The 8,782-nt window shown below is 34.7% G+C and overlaps 1 protein-coding gene across 1 annotated transcript in view; it reads right to left on the reverse strand.

Annotated features, from left to right (window-relative positions):
• Positions 1 to 1,634, reverse strand: part of LOC117177810 (acyl-CoA Delta(11) desaturase) — a 66,084-nt gene extending 64,450 nt beyond the window's left edge. Inside the window, exon 1 of the mRNA XM_033368757.1 lies at positions 1,309 to 1,634. The gene's annotated coding sequence lies outside the window, so the exon portion shown is untranslated. The remainder of the gene's footprint in view (positions 1 to 1,308) is intronic.
• Positions 1,635 to 8,782: the final 7,148 nt, after the last annotated feature.

Consider the following 8,782-nt stretch of genomic DNA (forward strand, 5'->3'; position numbering starts at 1 on the left):
TTTTATTTCGCTGATGAAAGCAAGGTTGTAGTCAAAGGAAAATATATTAAAATTTGATGAAATCTGATACTTAAAAACACTTTCAATATATGATTTTAGTGCGATTTGAAATTACAAATATTTTATTAGAAATTTAACATTTTATAGAACTGACTATATAGGCTTTGAAATATTCAAAATTGAATGATTGCTAATTTTCAGCGATTGAAACTAAATTATTTATCATTTCTTGTCAAGACAATTTCGGTCTCCAGACACGTATAAGTGGTCGGACAGTCTCGTATATTTTATAATAAAAATAAAGTAATAAACTATATTTGTGGATAAAAATTTTGCATTCTGCTTACTTGCTAGTACGCCTAAAAATCTTGTCCGCCCACCGTTGTCTTCTTACATTCTAGAAAAAATCACTTCTTTCTTTTAAAATGAAATTTGACACAAAAGTGTTAGCAGAAACAACTGCATAAATAAACAGAAGCACAAAAATGTGAATTTTTGTTAGAAAAAGGTTAAAAAGGCGTGTCTGCAACGATTTGAATATGAGGTTAACTGTATTTGACTATTTGTCCGACCAGCGGTATCCTTACCCTATAAAAATATAAATATTTGAATTGCAAAATTCAAACCACCCTTTCATAGTTTGGTTTCTTACTGAATTGATTATTTTTAGTCATTATCAGAAAGCCAATCGTTACTAATGTTAGTATAGGCAAAACGTAAAACACATAAAAAGAGCGAACATGAAAAGTATCGTATAATGATATTTCGTCACGCAGAGGACACATCGTAGACTCTAAAGGTGTACAGTTGTATAAGAATTATCACTGACACCCACCTGTATAAAGTTCTATTCATGTGTATTATTTCAACTTTATAATGCGCATGGAAATTAATTTGCTCATGAACGAAATCTTATCTGTAGTTAAATAAGAGATATTTATCAACGCTCCTAGATCGTATTTTGGGTTTATTTCCTCATTGGACAGTATTCTATCACTGGTTTGCATAAAAACTTGGAGGTAATGTACTATTACATATTAAACTCTGTAATATATGTAATAAAACATTTAAGATAATTATTATTATCTCATACGGATAAGTGTAATCTGCTCAGGTAAAACTTTTTTCACTGCGACAAACAATTTGCATATATATATATATTGGTATAAGATATATGATGTAAGAGGACACTTGGCTAAAAATGACTTTGATGTAATCATCTCAGAAATTACGGAGGATAGGCTCGTAAACTGAACGGTACCGGTTCTTCACGTGTTTGCATCAGAATATCAAGTATTCGTTACTCACTTGTGGAACATTACTCCAGGTTCCAGGGGTGCATTCTTGTATTCGTTATAAAAATAATTTTAAAAATCCATATTTTTTTCTAGGAAAAACGCGCGATAAACACAAGGTAAAAAGAAATGTATTTTCTTCCTTGAAGAACGAAAAAGAGTATCTTTATTTCCTTCGATGAGGTGCTTTCACCCTATTTTCCTCGCACTCTATGCATTACTGTTAACTTTTTATCTTTTTTCCTCACTTTGAATGTAGTCACGCGCAAAGGTTGTGCGCGGCGTACGTGTTTTTCGTCAAATCGCGCGTACGAACGAGGAAAGACTGATCGCTGATGGTAGCTGAGGAACCGGCCGGCGTCAAACTGTTATGTTGGCAACGAATATAGTGGTGTGACCCACTCACCCACGAGTCTGAATCGTGGGCGTAGGTTACATTTTCGGGCTTTCGGGGACGTTCTGGATCACGTGCAACTTACAATTTTCCATTATAAACCTGTCTTTTCTATATGTACGATTTCTTCTCTATTTATAAAGTAGTTGCGTGATATACTATTTATATTTGACTTTTAGTATGTATTTAAAGCACTTCTCTGCGAGTACTTTGAGTTTTAACAAATAAACAATTGTAAGAAGTGCAGGATGTGCTTTCATTTGTAGTAGTCGAAAACGCGAAGGAAAAAGAAGACTTATGTGTTTGTACGTTTTTGGTTTGTTTTCCATGTTCCACTATAACTTTTGATAGAAATAACATGTCGGAATGACTTCTTTTAATACAGATATTTATAGCCAGAGTGAGATAGGTATTTTAAGATTTGCATCTATTTACATGGAGAGAAATTTCGGGAGATTAATTCACGGCAGTGTTCTTTGATTTTATTACGCCCTGTCATGAGAACTAAGACCTCGGATTCCTTGCTTTTAAAGCATAGGTCTCGAAGTTTCAGGCATTAGGCCACGTGCCTTTGCTCCCAGGTCTCGAGTTCTATGCTTTTAGATCATAGAGTTCAAGACTGTAAAGCAAGTAAGAATTGTAGCTCTAATATCACCCCGAAAACCTGGTTGGGCCCCTATCGAAATATCTAGTCTAGAAAAAACTAATGGGTGCCCTGTAAAGTTCCAGTGAAAAATTCTATGCTTCGTACAGGTATAGCAAATCTATCAGTGTCTAATGGGACCCCGACCAGAGAACTCCTAAAATCTTATATTGCCTCAAATATAATTTTGAGGCTTTTGAAGGTTTCGGTATGCAAAAATAATGTTTTTATCAGTATTTAAACTCATTATTCTCGAAAAGTTGGCTTAGGGCACTAATGAATATTTTCTTCGGAGCCAGGTAGATATTTTTCAGTCAAAGTTAAAGAACTTATTTCAAGTACAGCTGGCCAGTGCTTCTTTTTGAAGAAAAAAATGCTAAGTCCCATCTTTATAAAAAATTGTAAATGTTTAGAAAAAATTACGTTTTAGGCTTAGGTTTAAATGCTCATAAAAATTAAAAGTTCTGTCACTGTAAAAAGTTTTAAAGTAGTATACCATGGGAAAAAACGAAATATTAAACTAAGAAAAATTTCAGTCGATTACATTTATTTACTTAAAAATTATTTTATTGATATTCATGTAAACATTTTGTATATTTTTCATTTTAAAAATGTTGTATAATGATAAATATTTATTTAGAAAAAGAGAGTTTAAAATTTGGTGCTGTAGCTTTTTTAAGCTGTAGGTTATGAGGATGGCTTTTTCATCGAGTTTCAGCTTGTCGGTTTAGCGCAGTGGTTAAGACTCCCGACTGCTAAGCGATAGATTTAGGTATAGATATCTAGGTTCGATACCCCATAATGCTGGAAATTTTATTTGTAATATAATGTTTAATAATGAAATATATGCATTCACTATAAATAGGACCATTAGTATTTAAAGTAAAAATACTCGCAATTAATTAATATTTATTTTTTTAAAGCCTTTTTTGTCATATCGTTAGAGTATAGCAGTAGTGGGTGTTAAAATTACCCAAAATGTTCAAATGATATTTCAATTTTTGAAAATGTAAATGATATTTTGATCGTATACAGTCGTATGATGATGAACGGATAAAAGTATTGGCTGTCAGTAGCGTGACAGTACCCTGTAGGAGTCCCCGCAGGGGCTCTTCTCTTCAATTGAATTGTACACGGGCTGGCCCCGCTAGAACCCTACTAGAAAATCTAATAGGGACCCCGTGGCTACAGCGTTACGTTCCAGATGGGCTCCGACTAGTATTCCCCACTAAAGCCCGGCTAAAGATATGATAAACTAGCCAAGGCCCCACTAAAGCCCTTCCTAAATTTTTGCAAGGGACGCGCTTCTGTGAATTAATCTCTTGAAATTTCTCTAAGTGTACAACTGCAAAAATGTTATACTGAAAATAGATTTTTTACCTATATTCGATATCTCGGTCAAGTAATGATTATATACACCATTAAGTCATTTCCCTTTCGGAGTAGGCATGAATCACTCGGTGGGGGAAAGGAGTAATGTGTGGAAGGGATAGAGAATTTCCAGATTGATCTAGAATTCTCGTGTTATTTATTTAACACTGCTCCGACCCAGGTTGCTGATCAATCTCTCTAGCAATCACCCCAAGTGAAGATCCTCACAAAGACGTTATTTAAGGTCCCCCACTTGGGTCCATTAGTGGCCAAGGTCTTTTATTTCAGCCGTCATTCGCTCTACTGACACTCTTTTTATTAACTATTTGCCGCCATACTTTCCTGTCCTGGCATACCTCTCTAGCTTCTTTTATGTCCATGCATTTTTTCATGCAGGCTCTCGTGTTTCTGTGACTTCTTATGTCTCTTCTAGCTAGGGTATTATTCACAAATTCCAACCATTCTTTCCACGGTCTACCTCTGGGCACGCTGCCATTTACTTTACCTTGATACACTTGTTTCGTTAGCCGTTCATTTGGCATTCTCTCAACATGCCCGAACCATCTTAACCGATTTCTTTCCCATGTGTCTACTAGCGTCTCTTCTGCACAACATTCTTTTAGAATTATCTCACTTGTCCATAAATAATATAAATAACCATAAAGACATAACGCATCCTTGTCTAACTCGTTGAATAACATCGAAACAGTCACTCAATTTCCCATTCACCCTTACACTCGCTTTGCTACTTGTATATATTGTTTTTATAGTTTGTATGAGCCATCCATTGACTCCATACTCTTTCAGGACTTCCCAAAGTTCACTTCTATCTACCTTGTCAAAAGCTTTTTTTAGGTCAACAAATGCACAGAAAAGTGGGCTAGAATGAAAGGGACACTTTAAATGACACAATAAATATTTGCGAACTTGAGGAAAGAATAATTCTACTAGGAGACATGAACAGATGGATGCGCATCCAAAATCAGGATACAGAAAGAGTACTAGGTAATTTTGGGGATTCAAGAACAAACTATAACGGAAATAAATTAGTTGGTCTATGCTTAGAAAGGGGTCTGTTTATTACAAATAATTGGTTTAGTCATAAAATGATCCACATGTACACCTGGTATAAAGGAAATAACCACAGTATAAATGACTTTGTTGTAGTGGATGAAAGACTAAGAGAGTTAGTCAAAGATACACGGGTCATGAGGGGTCCAGAACGCCATACTGATCATCACCTTCTGATCTCAAAAATTAACTTAGGTCGGGGGTGGAGAAAAAAGAGAACCAAGAAAACAAAACAAACGCAAATCAAAATTGAGAACGTACAGAAACCGGATGTGCGAATATTACACCATTAAGCCATTTCCCTTTCGGGGTAGGCGTGACTCACTCGGTAGGGGAAAGGAGTAGTGTGTGGAAGGGATAGAGCATTTTCAGATTGATCCAGAATTCTCATGTTATTTATGTAAATAACACGTTGGTTCCGCAACACTGCTCCTACCCAGGTTGCTGATCAATCTCTCTAGCAATCACCCCAAGCGGAGAACCTCACGAAGTCGTTATGTAAGGTTCCCCACTTAGGTCCATTAGTGGCCAAGGTCTTTTGTTTCAGACGTCATTCACTCTACTGACACTCTTTTTAATAACTATTTTCCGCCATACTTTCCTGTCCTGGCATACTTCTCTAGCTTCTTTTATGTACATGCATTTTTTCATGCATGCTCTCGTGTTTCTGTGACTTCTGATGTCTCTTCTAACTAGGGGTCTCATTCACAATCAGTAATAAAAAGGTAAGAAAAGAACTTTGGAATGTATATATTCTTAATTTAACATCTACAAAAGAAACAGATTTTCTTTTACATTTCGCAGAATTTAACATTGGTTTATTATTATAATACATTATAATATGTTATTTTTTAAGGAATATTATTTCTTATTATAGTTGAACATTTAACGGAAAATAAACGAAGGAATTGAGAAAGATCTCTGAATAAGTGCAACACACAGAAAAAGATGTCGTACAATGATATCGCAAAACCTTTGTATTGAAATAAAGCGCAATATGATAACGTACAAGTAGGTTCCGGGGCTTTTTAGGATATTATAAGTCAATAACATCGCTTGGCCACAACTGGAACCCTCGTATATATAATATAATAAAATAATAATTTAATGTAAAATCTTGCAATGTACGATATCAGGATTTTACGCTATTACAATATGATAATTACGATATATAGCGCAGGAATTACGGTATTCCGTGCAGAAATTTGAGTGGGGCGCCAGTCGGGCCCCAATCGGGAAAAATGTGGACCCGATAGGGTAATTAGTCTAGCGCCAGACCGTAAATGAAACGCCCTACCCGACAGGGCCCAGATATGGGCATTCAAAATGGGGGGAGCCCGTTTGTATATTGCTTGAATTTATCGATAAGAGTTTGCATTTCCAAGAAAACTATTATGCTTTGACAAAGAATGTTCAAATTTAGAGCTATTACTCTCTCAAACACACACACACACACAAATCAATTTCAATTATAAGAATTTTTAAATCTTCTTAATATTCTTTTGGAATGATTTTTGTTTGACTAATGCACATGGTGCACGTGGAGTGAGATTTGAAAAGTGGGTTTATGTTCGAGAAATTCTAAAAAGCATTTAATCAACAAAGTAAATGCGCTCAAAATAACGTCGCTTTCTCGAAAGCATTGCTAGAGATCTTCAGAAGCTAAATAAGAATAGTGATGTTAATTCTAACGAATTAAAGCTTACCTTTGCCTTCATTGCAGATATAAGAAATCTCACCAACAATTCTATGATTTCCAAATCGCAATTTACTGTTGGCTTTTGGCATTTTAAGTTTGATGGAAGAAAACCAATATCACGACGATAACTGAAAACTTGACATAATCTTGTCTAACCTAACTCAACCCGACGTGGTTCTGACACGAGCCACACCATCTGCACTCCTGCGACCACATGTGGAAAATCCGATCGGGCCCAGATCGGAACTCGGGAAGAAGTTGGTCAATTTCTGCACGGAATATATTGCAATTCTTGCGATATTATTTTCTCCGTAAAATGAATATCTTCGACCATTTTCCGTATACTACAATGAAAGAAATGAATTATTGATACAGTTATATTGCAGGTTAGATCAGCAATCTGCATGTTTGGAATAGACATACCGATGGCTGATCTAACGCGCAATATGATTGTACCAGCAATTCATTTCTTTCAGTGTAGGGATTAAAAGAGTTTTACCATTCAAAATGCACGCGAATATTAATATAAAATAGAAGTTGTATCGATGTAGTAATAATTTACAAGTGTTTTTATTGTAGGCGGTAGCTAAATTGAAATGTAAAGGAACACGAGGAAATTATTAACTTCAGCGCCAAATGCATTATAAGGATTTCATGGAAACTCATTTTCTCCATACCAGACGCAAAATTAGCTACTGTATGCTAATGCGTTTCTATAACTTAATTTTTTTCTAATCCAAAGATAATAAAATTATACAGAATATTTAACTTAAACTAATTACGCGATTAACCTATTCTAAGCGGAGACTTTCGTTCAATTTAATATATTCTAGATTCACTCCTTTGCTTCAAGAATTTTTTTCCTTAAACCAATGATAAATATGGATAGATAAAAAATAGAAAAAAAATTTAAGATGTACTAAACAAACGTTCTTAATATTATTATGAATGATAATTTTTTGAAATAAATAGGACCTGTATAATGCAAAAAGTATGTTTTAATGAAATATTGATTAATGAATTAAGTATCAAATAAGTTTTTATGTTAAATGTAGACATACATTGTGTATTGTTTTCGAAAACTGCCATAGTGACCCAGTAAATGAAAAAAGATTTAAAAGAATTTAATGTTAATAGAGGGTTTCAGGATTTAAATCCGGTTTGTGGAACTTTCCGGATTCATGAGTGTTTTGGTAGGTCTGAATTACGTTGAGTCCCGAATGAAATGATTAGAAGAAACGCCTGGTCTTATCCATCTTAACCTTTCGCGTCTTTTTTAAGGTTATGTTTAGTAAGATTTTTGGTTTTTGAGTTATGTCTTGAAGAATTCTTTAGGGGCCATTCACAAAATACGGGAAACATTTTTCAGGAAATTCTGAATCCCTCCACCCCCTGGGTGATACTATTTCCATTGTATTTAACATGGAGAATGATACTTTGGCAGAACCCCCCCCCCCCCCCCCCCCCCCCCCCAACATATCGCGTATTTTTCCACTTAATTAGAATAAAGGGTATGTAATGCTATGAGAAGAGCTATTCTTTTGAATATTAGTGTGGAATAATTTCAGAAATGGAATTGTATGCTGTTTATTTTAAATACTTTTGAATTCGAAATGTATTTTTTTATTTTTAATCCTAAATTCGAAATAAAAGCCAGTGTTAGCGTGCTTGAATCGATTTTACTGAAGCCTGTCTCTGATGGTGAATTCGTTAACAGCAGACAACTAGAAAAATGCGAAGTATAGTCTGTCTGCTAACTGATAATTAATTGGTCCTTAAATGTTAGTATTAAATGTGTTATAATATTTGTTGGTACAGTCGCATTTTTTTACTCAACACGCCTTGCGGATTTCGACCGGTCGCGTGAATTCGAGAAGAGTGACATGTAAGTGATAAATATTATTTTGTTGACAACAATTGTAACTTTCACTTTAGTGCTGATTTTGAACAACATTTTTTATGATATGGCTAATAGGCAGAATGAAACTATAAAATAGTTTTGGGTCTGAATTCCAGAATTCGGTGAAAAAGAAGCGCGACAAGCTGTGCCGTTTATCACATACATCACATATTCACCGAGCCCTGAAGCTGAACACAAATTCATTTTGACAATAGTCTTACAACATATAGTGGGGATCGCTATTATTATTATTAACTTAATCCTTTCAAACCCAGAAATTCTTCCGATATTTTTGCAACATAATAAATCGATTAATTTCCATGTGTTTACTATGAAAGTGACCCTAAAAAATAACTGAAAAAATTATTTTCAAGGTTAACACTAACAACATTCGATTTTAAAATAGAAA

The sequence above is a fragment of the Belonocnema kinseyi genome, chromosome 8, assembly GCF_010883055.1.
Source record: "Belonocnema kinseyi isolate 2016_QV_RU_SX_M_011 chromosome 8, B_treatae_v1, whole genome shotgun sequence".
NCBI classification, from domain to species: domain Eukaryota; kingdom Metazoa; phylum Arthropoda; class Insecta; order Hymenoptera; family Cynipidae; genus Belonocnema; species Belonocnema kinseyi.